The sequence below is a fragment of the Leuciscus leuciscus genome (assembly GCF_965113295.1).
Source record: "Leuciscus leuciscus genome assembly, chromosome: 3".
NCBI lineage: Eukaryota > Metazoa > Chordata > Actinopteri > Cypriniformes > Leuciscidae > Leuciscus > Leuciscus leuciscus.
The window spans coordinates 14,859,591-14,881,088 of record NC_138727.1 but is presented as its reverse complement, the minus strand read 5'-3'; the positions used below and the strand labels follow the sequence as shown (position 1 = coordinate 14,881,088).

The following is a 21,498-nucleotide window of genomic DNA, read 5'->3' as shown; positions in this document are numbered from 1 at the left end:
ATCTGCTGCATAGACAACTGCATAATGCTCCCAACTTATGCTTAGTAAATCACTCCACAAGACTATAAACATGATGCTTAGTTTAACTGTATTGATCGTTCTTTTAGTGTGACTCGAACACACGAGCATCTGGATCAACCACACACATTTAGCAATGAAAAAAATGCTTTTGGAAATAAGAGGATGCGTCATTAAAGTTATACCGTTAAATATGGTAAACACAGTTTAAATCGCAAATGCATATATCACTTTAACTGTTTTCAAAACCATGCTAACAGCAACAACATACAATAGACCGCTGCTGCTGCATGCAGTAAACGCTGATGCTGATATGCTTCAGTGATTCACTCGTGCACTCTTGACATGATGCAATTTAAAAACATTTCTAACATGAAGCTAGTTTAACTTAAGATTGCTCCGTTTATGAATTGATAACTGGACCACACAATATGCGCAGAGATGTAGAATAAAAAGTCAATCACTTATCTTAGATGTTAATACCAGATGTGCTCTGAAAGCGTGCTGCATACTGCTACAAGCAACACCCCAGTATTTGTTTGAATGTTGAGCCGCAGCTCATTTGACGCTGATGCAACCGCAATCAATCAGCTGTGCCATGTAGATAATGTGATCGTTACCAAATGAGTCAGACTTATCAGCCTGCGCCATCTAGAGTTTCATGCCAGAAGGTATTAACAGTTAAGCAGCACAACTGTTTTCAACATTGATAATAATGATAAATGTTTCTTGGGCATCAAATTGACATATTAGAATGATTTCTGAAGGATCATGTAACACTGAAGACTAGAGTAATGATGATGCTGAAAATTCAGCTTTACCATCACATGAATAACATTTTAAAATATAATAAAAAAATAAAAAATAAAAAAATAGAATTACAAATAGCTGCTTCTCGGTTAAACTTATCAGAGGGAATCTCTAATTTTTCCATTGACTGCAGATTTCGTGGGGAAATCTGCGGAATGGATTTATATGCACATAATGTTTTACATATCTGTGAGTAGTTAGTTCTCTTACGAGAGGTCTCTCGTACTGCGTAAGATATCTTACGCTAGGGGAAAATCCTTTTTCCGCAAGATATTGAAGCCAAAAATTATCCTTAATTTTGTAATAATGCAAAACGCGTTGCGGCAGCATGCAGACATAGGCGAGACAGCTCGCGTGCCTATTGGCTGCTCTGCGGCAACTGCAGCAGCCTATCGAGCGAGGCCTGGCGTGACGCCAGACCCAATCAGGGCACTTCGCGCCCGCTGCGTCTATAAATACCGCTCGCAGGCAGCTATTATCTGATTTTTCATCCTTCAAGCGAAGCACACGCATCGCTGGAGCCGGAGAAGAAGCCGCGCCGTCTGAGAGAGAGCACCTTCAGCGGGACGAGTCACTGAAGTCGCTGGCCGCGCCGCCTTCCTGCCTTCCTGCTGCGCTTTCCGGCGCTTATATCCTTCCCTTTATTACACTGTACTTTTGTGTGTGTGTGTCGCCGCCGCGACACACATTCTAAAAGAGCTAGCGTCTTTTTAAAGATGCCTTCCTGCGGCTCGTGCAGAGCCACACTCAGCGACGGGGACCGCCACGTGGTTTGCGTTTCCTGCCTGGGTGAGGAACATGCAGTTCTCCCGCTCGCTGACGGCGGCTGCCCTCACTGCGAGCTGATGGCAATGGCGACTCTGAGGACTCGCCTAGCCTTCTTCACCGAGACTGCTCCCCCGCCCGCCGCGCCGTCGCGCCGTAAAAAGCGCCGTGCCCAGCGGGCCCCGGAACCCTCCCTCAGCCGCCAAAGCTCGCCGGTTCGCCCGCTTGCTTCCCCGGCTTCGTCAGCCTCGCTTCCTGACGGACAGCGGCCGCCGTCTGCCGCCGCTTCCGTTGACATCGTGGATGAGGAAGCCCTGCTGGGAGAGGATGATTCCTGCTCTATCCTGGCGTCAGGCAGTGAGGATTGGGCGGGCTCTGAGGACCCCGCGCCCCCTGCCCGCATGTCGTCAGGCAAGAGAGCGTCCATCGAGACGGAGCTCATGCGAGTACTCGCACAGGCCGCGGCGAGCCTCGGCCTCGAGTGGTCTTCGCCTGAGCAGCCCGCTCACAACCGGCTGGATGGATTTTTCCTGCCTGGGGAGCGCGCTTCGCCTGCGTCCAGACCGGCGCCTTTTCTTCCTGAGTTACACGAAGAAGTCGCCAAGTCCTGGAACGCCCCCTATTCGGCTAGAGTGCGTCCTGCTGTTTCTTTGGCATTCTCCGCTGTTGACGATGCCAAGAACAAAGGATACCTTTCGCTGCCGCCGGTCGAAGAGGCGATAGCGGCCCACTTATGCCCGCCCTCTGCTGGACGGCGTGCTAAGTCGGCCCTACCCTCTAAAGCTTGCGCACGACGTCAAGCCTGCTCCGCCGCGCTTTCTCCGCCGCCGGGCAAGCTGCGTCAGCGCTGCACACCATGGCAACGCTTCAGATCTTCCAGGCCGATCTCCTCCGTAAGCTGGATGAGGAAGGACCTGACGTGATCTGCGTGCCGGACTTAAGGAGTGCCACGGACCTCGCTCTCCGTGCTACTAAGTCTGCAGCGCAAGCCATTGGACGGAATATGGCCTCTCTCACCGTGACTGAGAGACATCTTTGGCTGACGCTCTCGGAAATGGCCGAGTCTGAGCGCACCGCGTTCCTCGACGCCCCGCTTTCCGCCACAGGCCTCTTTGGATCCTCCGTCAAGGATTTCGCGGAGAGATTCGCAGAGGTACAGAAAGCGTCACAGGCTATGAAGCACTTCCTCCCGAAGCGCTCCAGCTCTGCAGCAGGCCGTGCGAAACCGTCTGCTCAGAGCTCACAGCCACAGCCACCGTCCACTGCCTCCACTTCACAGCGCCGCCAGGCTCGAAGCGCGAGACCGCGCTCCCGCTCATCCGGTCGCCGCCCCACTGTGCGTGGCTCGCGACCTAGGATTACGGTGAAGCCCGAGGCCCCGAAGTCGTCCTAGCACAGCTAGGAAAACGACGGTGTTCAAGTCCCGCTGCGGCCAGACTCACACCAAAGCTATTCGCTCGTCCAGTTCCAGCAAATGTGACTGTTCCAGTGTTTTCTGCAGCCAACAAGTCGGTTCTGTCACCCGCTTGCCTGCACACAAATGCCGTTTTCACGGCTACCCAGATAAATCCCCAAAAGAGTGTATTTTCTGGTGTCCCGGCCACGGCCGATGGTGTTTCATGTGTAGTAAGAATGCCCACTGCCCAGTGCCCATCCCTACACACAAGCACAGCCTGTCACACAGGGCTCGCGCACATAAAACCGACTCAGATCGGTTGCGCTTCAAACATGGTGAATGTGCCCACTACCCAGTGCCCACTAACACCGCGTTATACATGTCTCACGGTTTCTGTAAAAACGAAACCAACGTGCACTCGCTTCACGCAAGCGAACGATGTTTTCGGTGTGATAAATGTGTCCCGCTGTCCCGCGCCCACATCAACACATTGACATGACAGTTCCCACGGGAACCGCCCAGCCCTCCCCCTCGCGGCTGACCACCGCAGAGGAGTTGAGCGCGGGCAATCTGCCCGCTGTTATCAGCGCGCCCCATGCCTCAAATGTCACGAGCGCGATGCTTGTGTTGCAGCACGCCGAAGCTTCTCCATCGCTGAGCGAGCGGAGCGCGCTTCGTATTCAACCCCTAGCTATCCATGCAGACGCATGGGCAAAGCTGCCCGGGGTTTCGAAGTGGGTGCTGAACATTATAAAAAGAGGCTATTCGCTGCAGTTTCGCCGACGCCCTCGCCGCTATGTGGCGCGCGTCGAGACCACAGTAAAAACAGAAGTAGCACATTTACTTCGAGCCGAAGTGGCGAAACTATTGAGCAAAGGGGCCATAGAGCCTCTCTCTCAAGTTCAGAGCGAAGGAGGGCTATACAGCAGATACTTCCTGGTACCGAAAAAAGACGGGGGTCTCAGACCCATACTATATCTAAGGCAACTGAACAAAGTGCTTCTGAAGCGACAGTTCAGGATGCTCACGACCAGACAAATCCTTGTGCAGATTCGCCAAGGAGATTGGTTTGTGTCAATAGATCTGAAAGACGCGTATTTTCAAATACAGATAGCGTCACGTCACAGGCGATATTTGAGATTCGCCTTCGAGGGCCAGGCATATCAGTACACAGTCCTGCCATTCGGTTTGTCCCTGGCACCCCGTACATTTACGAAGTGCATGGAGAATGAGAATGAGAGGCATGCGAGTGCTGAACTATTTGGACGATTGGCTGATTCTAGCGCAATCTCGCGCAGTGAGACCTCTCGTAAGAGAACGTATTCGGTTACTAACGTAACCTCGGTTCTCTCTAGAAGAGGGAACGAGTACTGCGTATCTTGCCGTGCATGCACACGCTCTGGTTGCTTCGATGATGAAAAATCAGATAATAGCTGCCTGCGAGCGGTATTTATAGACGCAGCGGGCGCGAAGTGCCCTGATTGGGTCTGGCGTCACGCCAGGCCTCGCTCGATAGGCTGCTGCAGTTGCCGCAGAGCAGCCAATAGGCGCGCGAGCTGTTTCGCCTATGTCTGCATGCTGCCGCAACGCGTTTTGCATTATTACAAAATTAAGGATAATTTTTGGCTTCAATATCTCGCGGAAAAAGGATTTTCCCCTAGCGTAAGATATCTTACGCAGTACTCGTTCCCTCTTCTAGAGAGAACCGAGGTTACGTTAGTAACCGAGTACGTTCTGAGAGCAGATTAACCCAAAATATTTAATAAGCACAAAAGGCCTGACAATATGTACAACATAATAGGAAACACATGTTTAATCCACTGTAGCTATTATACGTATCACTACACAGGACCAATTGTATACTGGTCTATTATTATTTACATGTCAAGGACTCAACCCTCTAGCAGAAGGATTATATTTTGATATATATATATATATATAATTATATTATAATATTATTGTTGTTGTAACCGTACTTAGGGTTGTATAATTTTTATGAAAATGGTCATGGCTGAAGGGTTTTATGGTAAATAATAGCCTTTAGCTGTGGCTGTATCCACAGTAGCAACTATTATAATTTTTGCCTCGCATCTTCATCTGTAATTCAATTTTGAGAGAGAGAGAGAGAGAGAGAGGAGAGAGAGAGAGAGAGAGAGAGAGAGAGAGAGAGAGAGAGAGAGAGAGAGAGAGAGAGAGAGAGAGAGAGAGAGAGAGAGAGAGAGAGAGAGAGAGAGAGAGAGAGAGAGAGAGAGAGAGAGAGAGAGAGAGAGATCAAACACATATTGAAATGGTAATAACCCATATTTGGCTATCATGAAGCATAGATTACCAGCACAACACCAGCGCTCCAAACACTGGGATGGATTAACAGTATTAACACAGCCTGAAACTGAAGCTATTTGTAAAATCAGTCTGTCATTCAGCGACTATGAAAACAGAAACATTAGGGCTGAAAAGAGTTTACAGTGTCAGTAAATTCCCCTCTCCCACATTTGAAAGCAGATTTAGGTTTTTTTTGTGTGTGTGTGTGTGTGAAATAAATCCGGATACTTATTCCATATTCCAGGCACTCATTGAAATGGCTTGCATCATCAAAAGTAGCTCACTAGCTTACAAGAGTATATAGGACAAAATGCAAATTACATCATCAACTGCGAGTTTTAAGAATGTGGCTAACCCTTCAGTGGAATGTTTATATTGGACAGCAGTATTGATGGCTTGAATCTTGGCCCGAGGTTTGACTCTATTGTGACTATTGAATAGTGCTGGCTCTGTGGCAGTTTCACTTGGCAATCACACTATAAAATGGATCTTTAACTTGTAATTATAACCTTGAAGGCCTTCATGCCAATACTAACTCGCCTATTACACTTACTGACAGTGATGTAACTACCCAATTACTGCAAAATAACAGTCTGTGCTGCATCTTTTTTCTCGGATTTGGTATTGTAAGATCAGTCTCGGGTGATTTTACCAAATGCAACCCAGGCTCATTGAATAAACATGCCTGTAGCAACATTTCTGCAAAATAGTATTACAATTGCGCCTGTCACTGGAAATGTTCCAGTGGCAGGCGTAAAAAGCAAGTTTAGTTTTTTCAGAAACAATTGAAAATGAATCTGGCATGGTTAAATTATGTTGGTTGTTGTATGTATCGCGAAACTTCGGAAATGAAATGTCCGGTGAGCGGTGCTAAAAAGATTAATACTCTCACATTTTGAAAAAAAAAAAACATACTACCTACCATAAACCCTACCCTAAACTTGACCGACAGTGTTAACAAAAGCAAACTTGAAATAAAATAGCATTTACTGAAGCATTCATGCCTCTGAGGTCTTTTATTTTGACTAATGTTTCACATGATCACAAGTGCTATGCTGGACCAGGTGAGCTACCTAGCAAGTTTACGGTGTAAGAAAAGCAGCCCGTTCTCATCCCAAGGCGTCATATACTGACGCTTTTGACATTCCGTCTACATCGAACGCACATGGCACCCTTTAGCGTCAATATGAGATGCAGATAGATATGGGCCAGAAAGCGCCTCCTAGCGGTCTAATCCTAACCCTACCCCAGACCTAAACCTACCCATAACCGAACAAAGCTCTGTGCGTCTCATATTGACGCTAAAGGGTGCCATGTGCGTTCGATGTAGACGAAATGTCAAAAGCATCAGTATATGACGCCCTAGGCTGAGAATGCGTTGCAGCCCTAGGATGAGAATGCGTTGAAGAAAAGCCATACAAATGAAGATGATTATGTGATGCAAATATCAAAATGTATTAGTTTACAAATCATTTACTATGATAAATGTTTTGAGGCCATAACATAGAATTGTGCAAGGAACCGTGCAAAAATAAGTCTTTATTAATCAGTAATCTGTCTCTGTAGTGTATCATTATTTGTGCAAAAAGGAATAAAAGTTGTATTTTACTGGCACAAGTGTTAATTTCAACTGTACTCTGCAGTGAATGGTACGTTTTTGGAATTTTGCTAAAATGTAGGTAGAGGCACACTTTTCCAATGAGCCTATGTTTCACAAAAAGTTTTGGACACTTTTTATATTTAACACTGCCCACTTGTCATCAGATCACTTGAAACGGATCTCACAAATCTTCACAATGTAATAAAACACACACACACACACACACACACACACACACACACACACACACACACACACACACACACACACACACACACACACACACACACACACACACACACACACACACACACACACACACACACACACACACACACACACACAGAGAGAGAGAGAGAGTAGTGGATACAATCTACTCTCAAATAGTATTTGCATAATGCTAAACTTTTGCATTGAGATATTGTATTTAGGTCAGATTCCACAGAGACATCTAGTCATCAGAAAGTAGGATTAGTGGCTGAAAGAATCAGTGAGCCAAGAGAGACACATCATGCACACACACCACAGAGAAATCCCTGATTTCATATAGTAATATTAATAGCATTTGTCACAAAGTAAAGAAAAAACTTGGTAGTAAAATAAATAAATAAAATAATTTTAAAAAGTGCTCAAATGCACTCACTTTTACACAAGCACTTTCTGTAGTTCCAAAGGGTTCCAGAAATTATTTACAAAGACAATGTTGTATAATACTTTTTTTTCATGAAAAGCATAAGTATGTGTGAAATCGGTCTTTAATACTCAGTCGATTTAAGATTTTAATCTACAGTATGCAGGGAATAACTAACTAAACATACATGGTTTGTTTGCGTACATTTATACTGTCTTTTTTCAAGCATAAGGCAGCGATGTGTTACTGTTGTGGTGGTTATGTTAAGGTGGAAATATAGTTTTGAAGTGCTGTTCTGTCAGATTATAATAATAATATGCCACTTGTTGTTGTTGAGTGTGATGAAAAAAGTTTCAGTTATAATAGACCGCAATTTTTCCTCTCTTGGTGGTTGCTCTTTGAAGAGCATGATTGTACAGGATGACTGTAAACACTTTAGTTTATGTATATGTTGTTTTATTTCTTTAGGTTACAAGTAGCATAGTTAAATGCTGAATGTGCAAGAATATTGCAGTGATTGCAGCCACACTGTCAGAAAAATTTGCAAAAATGTTACCTCCAGCTTGTTAATGGGGAAGTACCTTATCTGCCTCTTAAAGTTGCATACCAGTATCAGAAACAAGCTGTTTCTGCCCATTTGCACATTTTATTCCTTAAACTTTGTCCAAAAAGTGTTACACATGAAGCTTGACATTAAAACTGTTTACAGAATTATGGGTTTTGTTATTACTATTTTGATAAAGTATTTGTCTTGCATAAAAGACAAAGCCTGTTTGGCTTTTAACAGAAGTAAAACATTGGTGAGCTAATATGACCTCACAGGCATAGGTCTGCTTTTTTCATTAGTATTTTCTGGAGCTTTTACCCACAGTTCCACCATTTGTGAAAGTTTTGAACTTTTTGGTTATGATGATGACATTTAAAACGTATGCTTGTGTGTTATTGTTAAGAGCAGCACTTATGGTAGGGAAATAACTCAACATGAGTCATTGTGACTGAGACCTGTCACAGCATTGCAGCACTGACACACACCAAGGGAAACTGGGAAATGTGCAGTTTTCATCAGATACTGACAGAATCAATGGCACAAACATTGTGTGATACAGAGGCTGCAAGAAATTTCCAATAATTCCAATAAGACTGACATAAAAAAACTCAGCATTTGTGTCTTCAGTGAAAATAAGGTAATTAGCACTTGTGTAGATCTTTTCCAATTACCATTACATATTTTGAAGAAGTAAGATACGCTGACTGGTTTTTGGTTAACTGACACATCTAAGTAGAGCTAGTGTTTTAGATTTAGACATGACTGAGGAGGCAGAATAGATAAACTAAAAAATAACTAAAGTAACTTCTGTATTTAGCAACATTGGAAACGTACTCGGTTACTAACGTAACCTCGGTTCTCTCTAGAAGAGGGAACGAGTACTGCGTAAGTATCTTACGCTCGGGGGAAAATCCAAAATATTGAAGGCAAAAAATTATCCTTAATTTTGTATTATTGTAAAACGCGTTGCGGCACCATATAGACATAGGCAAGACGGCTCGTGTGCCTATTGGCTGTTCTGCGGCAACTGCAGCAGCCTATCGAGCGAGGCCTACCAATGAGGGTGCTTCGCGCCCACTGCGTCATGTCCCGCCAAACCGGGCGTGGCTTAGGCCTATAAATCCAGCTCGCAGGCAGCTGATATCTGGTTTTTCATCGCCGAAGCTAACCAGAGCGTGTGCATGCACGGCAAGATACGCAGTACTCGTTCCCTCTTCTAGAGAGAACCGAGGTTACGTTCGTAACCGAGTATGTTCTCTTACGAGAGGTCTCTCGTACTGCGTAAGTATCTTACGCTTGGGGACCCAATGTAAAACGCCGTGCGTGCTGGGATCTGACACCAAAGACCCAAGGGCGAAAGCCCGGGGTTCATATAGTGCATAATCACCAGGGGAACTCACAGGGAGTCCGGGAAGAGGGAGGGGCGGAGCCGCGCTCTTCCACATATAGCAGCGTCCCTCAGACACAAATTACATCATGCGGAGTACGGCCTGAACTGATGGAAAATTGTGGGTCTTATTAATTTGCCCATAAGCATTTTGCGGTCGATCAGCGAGCAGTGCTCATCGAGCAGTGCTCAGCAGACACAGTATTCTGAACCGATAGCATCAGAACAGACAGTACTGGTATATTTAGACCGACAACAGCCTGGCCTGTAAGGCGGGAACCTCTAGGTTATAAAACCTTATAAATGTAGACGGGGAGGCCCAGCCAGCCGCCATACATATATCTTGCAAGGCAATCCCACTTGACCAGGCCCACGATGAAGCCATGCTTCTCGTGGAGTGCGCTCTGACACCCAACGGGCACTGCAAACCCTTGGAAGTGTACGCCAGCGCAATGGCGTCAACTATCCATCTGGATAGGCTCTGTTTCGACGCGGCTAGTCCCTTGGAACGTCCGCTGAACGAAACAAGGAGCTGCTCCGTCTGTCTGAAGACAGATGAGCGAGACACATAAGCTCTTAATGCCCTGACTGGACAAAGGAAGCTCGCGTCTCCTTCCTCGTCAGAGACCGGTAGGGCTGACAGGGAAATGACCTGCGCCCTAAACGGTGTGTTGAGGGATTTTGGAACATAACCGTGCTTAGGTTTGAGTATAACTCTTGAGTCATTAGGCCCAAACTCCATGCACGTCGCGCTCACTGAGAGCACGTTTAAGTCCCCTATGCGCTTCACTGAAGCGAGAGCCAGAACAAACACTGTCTTGAAAGACAGGTGTTTAAGATCAATCATCTGTAAAGGCTCGAATGGGTCACCTTTCATGGCCTCCAGTACCGTAGAAAGGTCCCATACGGGGACTGAGGGAGGTCTGGGAGGATTCAGTCTCTTAGCTCCTCTAAGGAAGCGGATGACTAAATCGTTCCTTCCTATTGACTGACCAAGCGTTGTTTTTGAGAACGCTGCTATGGCCGCCACATAAACTTTGAGCGTGGAAGGGGACCTGCCCTTGTCCAACTGCTCTTGTAGGAAGGAGAGAACCTCCGTCACCCCACAGTCTGGGGGCGACACGCCACGAGCTGTGCACCAGCTGGAGAACACTGACCATTTCGAGGAATAAAGACGTCGCGTAGACGGAGCTCTGGCCTGCGTGATCGTGTTTAACACTCCGCTTGGCAGGTCAGCGGGTACCCGTTGATGGCCCAAACATGAAGGGACCACAGCTCTGGGCGCGGATGCCAAATCGAGCCCTTGGCCTGAGAGAGGAGGTCCCTCCTCACTGGCACTGGCCATGGGGCAGTGCTCGCTAGCTGCATCAGAACTGGGAACCAGGGTTGGTTTTTCCAGAACGGCGCTACGAGTAGCACTGAGCATCCTTCTTCCCTGATCCGTTCTATCACCTGAGGCAGGAGAGAGACGGGAGGAAAGGCATGGAGCGGGCGGCAGGGCCATACATGAGCCAGCGCGTCCCTGCTCTTGGAGAAAAATTCCAGACAGTGAGCGTTTTCTTGAGACGCGAACAGGTCTACTTCCGCTCTGCCGAATTTCTTCCACAGCAGCTGGACTGTCTGTGGGTGTAGAGACCACTCGCCTGTCGGAACATTGTTCCTGGACAGTCTGTCCGGTCCTACGTTTAGGAGCCCTGGCACATGCGCTGCTCTCAGCGAGAGCAGGTTGTGCTGAGCCCACACCAGGAGGCGTTCTGTCAGCCTGTGCAGGTTTCGGGACCGGAGGCCGCCCTGGCGATTTATGTAGGACACCACTGACATGTTGTCTGAGCGGACCAGGACGTGGTGTCCTCGTATTTGGGGACAAAAACGCGTCAGCGCGTTGTCTATTGCCAGCATTTCGAGGCAGTTTATGTGTAGAAGCTTCTCCCGTTCTGACCATTGGCCGAAGAACGGTATGCCCTCGAGCAGTGCTCCCCATCCCGAGGTGGATGCGTCCGTAGACACTACCTTCACACTCGAGGAAGTCCCCAGGCTTACACCTGATTGGTACCAGTCGTTTGCTTTCCAAGGTTTCAGAGCTGCGATGCATTTCTGATTGACCTTGAAACGAAGCAGACCGGAAGCCCAAGCTCGGCGCGGCACTCGCGCTTTCAGCCTGAACTGTAGCGGGCGCATGCGAAGCAAGCCCAGCTGAAGTACTGATGATGCTGAGGCCATGAGACCTAGCATCCTCTGAAATTTCTTGAGCGGGACAGATGCGCCGCAGCGGAAAGAGCTCGCTGCGCGCTGAATGTCTAGTACGCGCTGTGGTGACAGTCGCGCTATCATAGACAGCGAGTCCAGTTCTGTGCCCAGAAAAGATATTATCTGTCTGGGGGACAGAGAACTCTTCGCCCAATTTACTCTGAGACCCAGATTCTCGAGGTGATCGAGTAAAATGGTCCTGTGCTCTATGAGCACTGAGTGAGATTGAGCTAGAATCAGCCAATCGTCCAAGTAGTTCAATACACGCATGCCCTGTAGCCTGAGGGGTGTGAACGCTGCGTCCATGCACATCGTAAATGTACGGGGTGCTAGGGACAAGCCGAACGCTAGGACTGTGTACTGATATGCCTGGCCCTCGAAGGCGAATCTCAAATATCGCCTGTGACGTGACGCTATCTGTATTTGAAAATACGCGTCTTTCAGATCTATTGACACAAACCAATCTCATCGGCGAATCTGCGCGAGGATTTTTCTGGTAGTGAGCATCCTGAACTGTCGCTTTGCAAGCACTCTGTTCAGTTGCCTTAGATCTAGTATGGGTCTGAGACCCCCGTCTTTTTTCGGTACCAGGAAGTATCTGCTGTATAGCCCTCCTTCGCTCTGAGCTTGAGATAACAGCTCTATGGCCCCTTTGCTCAATAGTTTCAAAATTTCGGCTCGAAGTAGGTGTGCTACTTCTTTTTTTAATCGTGGTCTCGACGCGCGTCGCATAGCGGTCGCGGGATAGCGGGCACATTTACCACACCGAGAGCATTGTACGCCTGAGCAGAGCGAATGCGCGTTGTTTTCGTTTTTACAGAAACCTCGAGACATGCAGGACGTAGTGATTGTGGGCACTGGGCAGTGGGCACATCTGCTACGTTTAATGCGCAATCGAACTGGGTCGATTTTATGTGCGCGAGCCCTGTGTGACGGGCTGTGCTTGTGTGTAGGAATGGGCAGTGGGCATTTTGTCTACACTCATAACACCATCGCCCGTGGCCGGGACACCAGAAAATACACTCTTTGTGGGATTTATCTGGGTAGCCGTGAAAACGGCATTTGTGTGCAGGCAAGCAGGCAGTGGAACCGGCTTGTTGACTGCAAAATACACTGGAACAGTCACATTTCTTAGAACTGAACGAGCTATGAGTTTTGGACACCGCAGCGGGACTTGGACACCGTCGTTTCCCTAGGCGTGCTAGGACGACTTCGGGGCCTCGGGCTTTACCGCAATCCTGGGCCGCGGCCCACGCGGGGCGGGGCGGCGGCCAGATGAGCGAGAGCGCGGTCTCTCGCTGCGAAGTGGCGGCGGTGGGCGGAGGCTGAGGCTGTGAGCTCTGAGCAGACGGTTTCACACGGCCTGCTGCAGAACTGGAGCGCTTCGGCAGGAAGTGCTTCATAGCCTGTGATGCTTTCTGTACCTCGGCGAATATTTCTGCGAAATCTTTGACGGAAGTTCCGAAGAGGCCAAGGGGAGAAAGCCCTGGCCAGTGTCCGCTCAGACTCAGACATAGACTCAGACATAGAGAGAGCGTTAGCCATAGGTGTCTCTCAGTCACAGTGAGCGAGGCCATGCTCCGTCCTATGGCCTGTGCGGCAGACTTAGTAGCGCGGAGAGCGAGGTCCGTAGCACTTCTCAAGTCTGGCACGCAAATTGCATCTGGTCCATTCTCGTCCAGCTTTCGGAGGAGATCGGCCTGGAAAATTTGCAGTGTGGCCATAGTATGCAGCGCTGACGCAGCCTGCCCAGCGGCGGAGAAAGCGCGACCGAGCAGGGTTGACGTCATGCGGCAAGCTTTTGAAGGCAGAGCCAGCTTAGCGCGCCGTCCAGCGGAGGGCGGGCATAGGTGGGCTGCTATCGCTTCTTCGACCGGCGGCAGTGAATGGTAACCTCTGTTTTTAGCATCGTCAACAGCGGAGAATGCTAGAGAAAAAAAAGAGCGCATTCTAGCTGAGAAGGGGGCGTTCCAAGACTTAGCGACTTCTTCGTGTAACTCAGGATGAAAGGGCGCTGGTCTGGACGCAGGCGAAGCGTGCTCCCCAGGAAGGAAATATCCATCCAGCCGGTTGTGAGCAGGCTGTTCAGGCGTAGACCACTCGAGGCCGAGTACGCGCATCAGCTCTGACTCGACGCTAGCTCTTTTTCCTGACGATGCACGGACAGAGGGCGCGAGATCCACAGAGCTCGCCCAATCGTCACTGCCCGATGCCAGGAGAGAGCAGGAATCATCCTCCCCCAATGCGGCTTTTTCATCAGCGTCATCGACGGAAGTGGCAGCAGACGGCGGCCGCTGTTCGTCAGGAAGAGACACTGACGAAGCCGGTGAAGCTGGCGGGCGAACCGGCGAGCTTTGACGGGTGGGGGAAGGTTCCGGGACCCGCTGAGCACGGCGCTTTTTACGGCGCGGCACTACAGCGGGCGGAGGTGCAGTCTCAGTGAAATATGCCAGGCGAGTCCTCAGAGTCGCCATAGGCAGTAGCTCACAGTAATGGCAGCCGCCGTCAGCGAGCACGAGAGCTGCATGATCCTCACCCAGGCAGGAAACGCAGATAACGTGACGGTCCCCGTCGCTGAGTGTGGGTCTGCACGAGCCGCAGGAAGGCATCTTTAAAAAGACGCAAGCTCTTTTAGACAGTGTGTGTCGCGGCGGCGAACACACACACACAGCAGAGAGTGTAAAGGATATAGGCGCCGGATAGCGCAGCAGGAAGGCGATTGAAGGCGGCGCGGCCAGCGACTTTAGTGACGACTCGTCCTGCTGCAAGTGCTTCCTCAGACGGCGCGGCTTCTCTCCGGATCCAGCGATGCGTGTGCTTCGCTGAAGAGATGAAAAATCAGATATCAGCTGCCTGCGAGCTGGATTTATAGGCCTAAGCCACGCCCGTTTCGGCGGGACGTGATGCAGTGGGCGCGAAGCACCCTCATTGGGTCTGACGTCACGCTAGGCCTCGCTCGATAGGCTGCTGCAGTTGCCGCAGAACAGCCAATAGGCACAGGTGCCGTCTTGCCTATGTCTGTATGCTGCCGCAACGCGTTTTACAATATTACAAAATTAAGGATAATTTTTTGGCTTCAATATCTCGCGGAAAATGGATTTTCCCCGAGCGTAAGATACTTACGCAGTACGAGAGACCTCTCGTAAGAGAACAGACACATTTATGATGCAAATGTGTGTTTTTTTCATGTTGCTGCAGCAGATCTTGTTAGCCTTTTGACTCTGTGCAGACACCTTTGTATGCGACAGTACATGAGGAACACTTTGATTACATCCCGTATGTCTTTACAGACTGCCTGAAAATGGAATGAATGGCAGTTCTTTAATAGACAAAATAACTTTTGTTGCTCACACAATATAATTGAACTGAAAGTGTTGACACTAACACACCACAGACATTCAAAAGCCAAATAATGTAAATTTTGTTTTCCTGCTGAGATTTTGTTTGACGTGAAGTACCAAAATAATTTGACTGTAGAGTCGCATTTGAGTGATAGATATTCACACCTACATGCGTGCTTCATTATTACCTTCATATATCAAGACTCTCATGTTTCTTATGGTTTGTCTAAATTATACAAAAATCACAAAGAGAATGTATTAATGGTCCTTGACATGGTCAAAAGCATTTTGCTTGGTGGATTGTTCATGGTCTCTCTATAGATTTGTTTTTAACTACCAGTTTCAATGCCTTTCTGATTTGTCTCGGATGAATAATTTAAAAGCATCAGATTAAATCTTACTGGAGTTATGTAAGTGTTCTTACAGTATGTAGTTTTTGACCTTTACATTGTGCTTGCATGATTGCTTCGCAGTAACAAAAAATAATGACTCTTGGATTGTTGATGGGTCAACTTGTCATTTACTATCTAAAAATTGTATATATATATATATAAAAATTGTACTGACACCTGAAATCCATTTCTTATTCATCTTAATATAAATCAGACACTGGAACTAGATACACACACTATCCTAGCTACATTTCTGCAAATTTATAAGAGAATGTAGGGGACCGAGGGAAATAAAAATTTATATTTTTACATATCTGTAAATGGATATATATATAAAATATCCATTTATATATGTGTGTGTTTTGTTTGTTGTCAGACTTGTTTTATATTTATGATGCTGTCTTCATATATTTTGTCTTATGATTGTCTAGACACAAAAGATAGATAAAAATAGCTTTCAAAAAAGGTTGCGCAACATATACATTTTGTGTTGTAAATAAATAATAATAATTATAATTATTATTATAAATTTTACTTGAAAATTATTAATTGTAATTAGGAATTGTGAAAACTCACGTGTGTCGAGCATAGTTTTGGTTTGTTTTTCTGGGTTAATAATTGTAGAGACATCCCTAATGTAATATAATTTAATGTACATGATGCATAATGTATTTTATTGTGAAAATGACGTTTTCTGTCTTAAACACATTAGCTTTTTCTATTGTTCCTTTATCTTTTCCTCTTGATGAAATTTATCTATTTATCTATTATTTAATTTACATCCAGTACACTGCCATTCAACAATTAGAGGTCAGTAATATATATATTTTTAAAGAATTGAATACCCTTATTTTCATGCCATACAAATAAATTATGTTCTTTTTAACTTTCTTTTCATCACAGAATCCTGAAAAAAAGGCATCACATTTTCCACAAAAATAACTTTTTTTCAACCTTGATAATAATAAGAAATGTTACTTGTGCACTAAATCAGCATACTAGAATGGTTTTTAAGACTGGAGTAATGACTAATGCAAATTCAGCTTTGACTTCTTGCAAAAACATTAAAACAAACAAACAAACAAAATATTATATAGATATTACATAGCTTAAATAACAAATCTAAGAAACTCGTAAGTAATGGAAACTCAAAAAAGTCATGGCTTCTGATAATAGCTAATAAATTGTTCAGTAAAGCTTTTAAACAGTTCTGAATAATGGGTAGATACTGGGCTTGGATTAAATTAAATTAAGTCTACACTGTAACGGATTTCTGTAATTTGAACAGTATTTTACTGTAATATGTACAGTAAGATACTGTAAAATATGTATACAGTATGTTACTGTAAACAGCAAAGGATTATGGGAAAATATAGGGTCACTACTGTAATTCTTCACTACTGTAAATCAATTTACAGTAGTGAACTTGCCCGCGAAAAACTGACCAATGGCAAGAGGGATTTCTTTTCAAGTGTTTTTTTGAGGGGTGAAGTGGCAGTTAATGCATGGACAAAAGATCATGTAACTCACCAAAAAGGTTAATATATAATTTCTATTTTATGTAAAATAAACATTTTCAAATGTTTTTACTTATGTTAACAGCAAACTAACATGATGTATCGTTTTGTTTTCGTCTGAATGGTTTTAGTGTCTTTTTTTCCTGACTGTCGTCAGAATGTTTTTTTTGGTGCCTTTATTACTGTCTTTTTTCCTGACTGTCGGCCGGGTCGCTGTCACGGTGATAATATTAACTGGTGAGTAAGTTAAGTTCACCTATATTAGCCGAAATATTCTTTAGTTAAAACTATAAAAAATAATGGTTGTGTGTTCCTCTGCCTCTTTAACGCAAGTTAGCTCATCAGGCGGGCGGAGTCGACGGTAACGTTAACCGAGCTAACAGCGAACTCAACGTGAAATACTGAGGTAAAGTGAGATAGACGAAACCCTTGTTAAAGTGCGGGTTTTAAACAATATTTTCACGTAGGCCTATATGATTTATTTTCAGGTTTGTGATCTGGATAATGCCATCTGCAACGATGGAGTGTGTTGGAGCCTTTTCATTGTGATAACATCAACTGGTATGTAACGTTATGGTCACCTTCACCTAAATTAGCCGAAGTAAACTTATTAAACAGAGAAGCATAATAACTTTGGTATGTTCTGTCTCCTCTTTCACAACTTTTTGGCAGATGTACAGCGTAAATACTGAGTAAAACTTAGTTAAAGGGGTAGTACACCTTAAACAGAAAATTATGTATGTCATCATTTACTCGCCCACAACGTGTTCTAAACTTGCATGAAGTTCTTTCGTCTGAACATTTATGTAAAATAAGATATTATTAAGATATAAAATAAGATATTTTGAATAGGCAAGGCAAGGCAAGTTTATTTATATAGCACATTTCATACACAATGGCAATTCAAAGTGCTTTACATAGAAGAAATTAAAATAATAAAAAGAAATAAGAATAATTAAAACAGTTTAGAAAAATAAAAAATAAAATACAGTACAAACAGTCGGACGAACATTGGCACAGTGCTCATTCAGTAAATGCATAGTTAAACAGATGTGTTTTGAGTCTGGATTTGAATGTGACTACAGTAGGAGCACATCTGATCTCTTCTGGAAGCTGGTTCCAGCTGCGGCTGGCATAATAGCTAAAAGCAGACTCGCCATGCTTAGAGTGAACCCTTGGTATTTCTAGCTGATATGATCCTAATGATCTGAGTGATCTGTTGGGTTTATATTCAGTGAGCATATCTGCAATGTAGGTCCTAGGCCATACGAATAATGTTGGTAAATAGTGGCTGGTCCGCATGGACTTCTATAATAGAAAAAATACTTTGGATGTCAATGGGGACCAGTAACTGTTTGGTTGCTCATGTTCTTTAAAATATCTTCTTTTGTATACAGCACATTAAATAATTTAATGGAAGTTATGAACAAGTTGAGGGTGAGTAAATGGTGACAGAATTTACAATTTTGAGTAAACTAACCCTTTATCCAACACCATTGTTAATTTCATCTTTTGTTTTATTTTCAAGTTTGTGGTCTGAATTATGTCGTCTGAAATGTCGGAGGTGTATTTTGGAGTCTTTTTTGTGATTGCCTTCGTAATGGTGATAACATCTACAGGTGAGTAAGATGACATCAACTAAATTAGCTGAAGTATGCATTAGTTAAGCAGGCAAACATGTTCTTTTCTGTTCTTTATTTTGAATTTGCAGCGGCCATTCCCTCCGGACTGTACATCACTGCTGACGCTCTCCACTAATACACAGAACGGGTTGACGTTGGAGGAGGAAGAGGAGAAGGAGGAGGAAAGGGTTAGCAATATACCATTATCAATATAGCAAAGTTTTGCTAACTAATATTTTTAATGTTGTTTAATTGATTAAAAACTATAAACACCATACAACATTATATCTTACCTCATCTTCACCCCACATGTTATTGTTGTTAGTAATAAGTTCTGTTATTGTATTTTAGTTTTTTTTTCTGTAAACTATAACACTAAAAGGCTGCTGTGACTTTATCTGTTTCAGGAGAGTCTGTTCTCAAAGCAAAAACATGGATGCTGACAATGAAGGGCAGAATCATCATCCAGTTACAACTGCTAACAGACGACTCTTCAGCATTAGCTGTCTATTTTGTCGAATGCAGAATCAGGTAAACCAATATATATATATATTTTTTTTTTTTACATTACATTACATTTACATGCATGCATTTGGAAGTCACTTTTATCCAAAGCAACTTACATTGTATTAAGTTTAATTTAAATTATCCATTCCCTGGAAATCTAAGCTACAGGAATATTGAAAAAGAATGAAGCTTTAATGATTTTAATGTAATGTATTATGGGGTAATACCATCCCTGTAGGTTAGGGGTGGAAATTGGCAAAAATGTGATGATTCGATAGTATTGCGATATTTGGGCCACAATTCAATATTATTGCGCTTCCTAACATTGCGATACAGCAAGTATTGCGATTCGATTCTGCGATATATTGCGATTCATGTCCCCCATATTATTCAAAGACATTACAAAAAATAAGACTGCTCAACTCACTACAAATGTCACATTAAATCTGTGAACATCTTCTACACATTTACTGGAGGCTAGTGCAAAAACTTTGTCCTTGAACATTCAGGACACAGGACCTTATTACAGAACGTAATTATATGAACGCGTCACCACCGCATTAGCACCAAAAACATGGAGATTTTATTTTAGAGAATAATTACACAACCTATTCGATATACTATAATTCTATAATTAAATAAACTAATCGAATATCCAAAAATTGTGACTCATCCCTGCATTTAATACCTTGTTTTTTTCCCAAAATCTTCACTTACGTCTCGATTTTCGAAGGGGATTATAAACGTTTCTTCCTTGGTTCGCTTTTATTTAGGCCTATTACATTCACATTCTTTACTGTGGTAAAGTAGAAAAACGTTGTAGGACAGATAGCCTACATTTTTACTTGCACGTCAGATTCATTTCAACACAGTTTTTGCTTGTTATTAGACATGTACGGCGCGTCAAGTTTATTTGATTTTTAGTTTCGCTCTCTTTGGCAGCGCAATTTCAAACATAGCTTAAATGTCTTGCCCTTGTGGAAGATTAAATTCACTTTTCATACCTTTTACAACAAGTAGAAAACATGAAGATATCAGAAAATAGATCGATGGTCTCTTTCCTCCTCGTGTCATCCCTCTCAAAGCACAGAGCGGTATGGCTTCATGTGGAATCACGTGTCTTTGTGTGGAAGTATTAAACGAAAGTTTTTTTTTTTTTTATATAGATTTAACTTTTCTATTATGTAAGTTTCTAATATTTACTGATATGTATTTGAATGCTTTACAGGCTTTGTGTTGCTTCTTTGACGGAATTGCTCAAATAAAGACTTTTTTGCTCGAATAAACTACATTTTTTTATTTCAATTTTCATAATAACCCCCCAACCACTGCAGGTAGTTGGTCCATTACCACCGCAGTGGTAAAAAAAAACTGCCACCGTCACAGCCTTATAACCTATATTGGAATACTTTGCGCTACTGTATCAATATAATTGCGTGCGCAAAATATCGCGACACTGAACAGAATCGATTTTTCCCCCACCACTACTGTAGGTGGATTCAGAATCAGATGTAGTGCTTTTATTAACGCCAAAGTACATGCAGCATCAAGTTTGAGGGTTAGGGAAAATTCTGCCAACACCGGTCTGAAAAAATTATATATTTTTTCCCTGCTTGTGTTTGCAGGTTCATTCTGAGAGTCAACCCTGATGGCACCAAACACCAAAGGCACAGATCAGATGGAAATCTGGAAAGGTCCAAAGAAAAGCATCAGCCTGAAACCCTCAGTGTTTCTCATCAGAGAGGTTGTCAACTTTGACTGGCAAAATTACTGAAATGTAACAACACAACACTGACTTTGACTGTATTTTATTGTTTTAAGGCCTGTTTTGCTTTTCAGTGTGTGTACGTTTTTGCCATGCTACAGATATAAATGGTCACCAGGAGATTAATTCTATGGACTTTGGAGATGTTGCCTTTTTTTTTCTTCAGCTAGTGGCTCCTAAAGGTCAAGATTTGTAATTTGTACTTCTAAAACAAAATGTTCAATGATTAAAAAGAATATTATAAGGACAAATGTTTGTGAGTTATTGTGATTTTTTGGGGGGTGGGGTAAACATAAATTAAAAAAAGAAAATTTAAATGAAAAAAACAAACAAAAAACAATACTAATACTGTAAATGCAAGTACAGTAAATGATACAGTATACTGTAAGTGAAAATACAGTAATAATACTGTAAATGCAATTACAGTAAATGGTACAGTATACTGTAAGTGAAAATACAGTAATAATACTGTAAAACATTTTACAGTAACTTACTGGCATCCAGCTGCCAGTAAGTTACTGTAAAATTTACAGCAACCTCTTTACAGTGTAGCTATCCCTAGACACACAAATCTTTTCAACTATTATACCGCTTTCATTTACCTAAGAATTATTTATATTCAGGTGTAATT

At 44.0% G+C, this 21,498-nt stretch overlaps 1 long non-coding RNA gene across 1 annotated transcript; it reads left to right on the top strand.

Annotated features, from left to right (window-relative positions):
- Positions 1–18,248: 18,248 nt before the first annotated feature.
- LOC309493616 lies at positions 18,249–21,100 on the top strand. Its single transcript, XR_014204016.1, has 4 exons — positions 18,249–18,592; positions 18,685–18,783; positions 19,003–19,126; positions 20,728–21,100. It is a non-coding gene; the product is annotated as an uncharacterized lncRNA (long non-coding RNA).
- Positions 21,101–21,498: the final 398 nt, after the last annotated feature.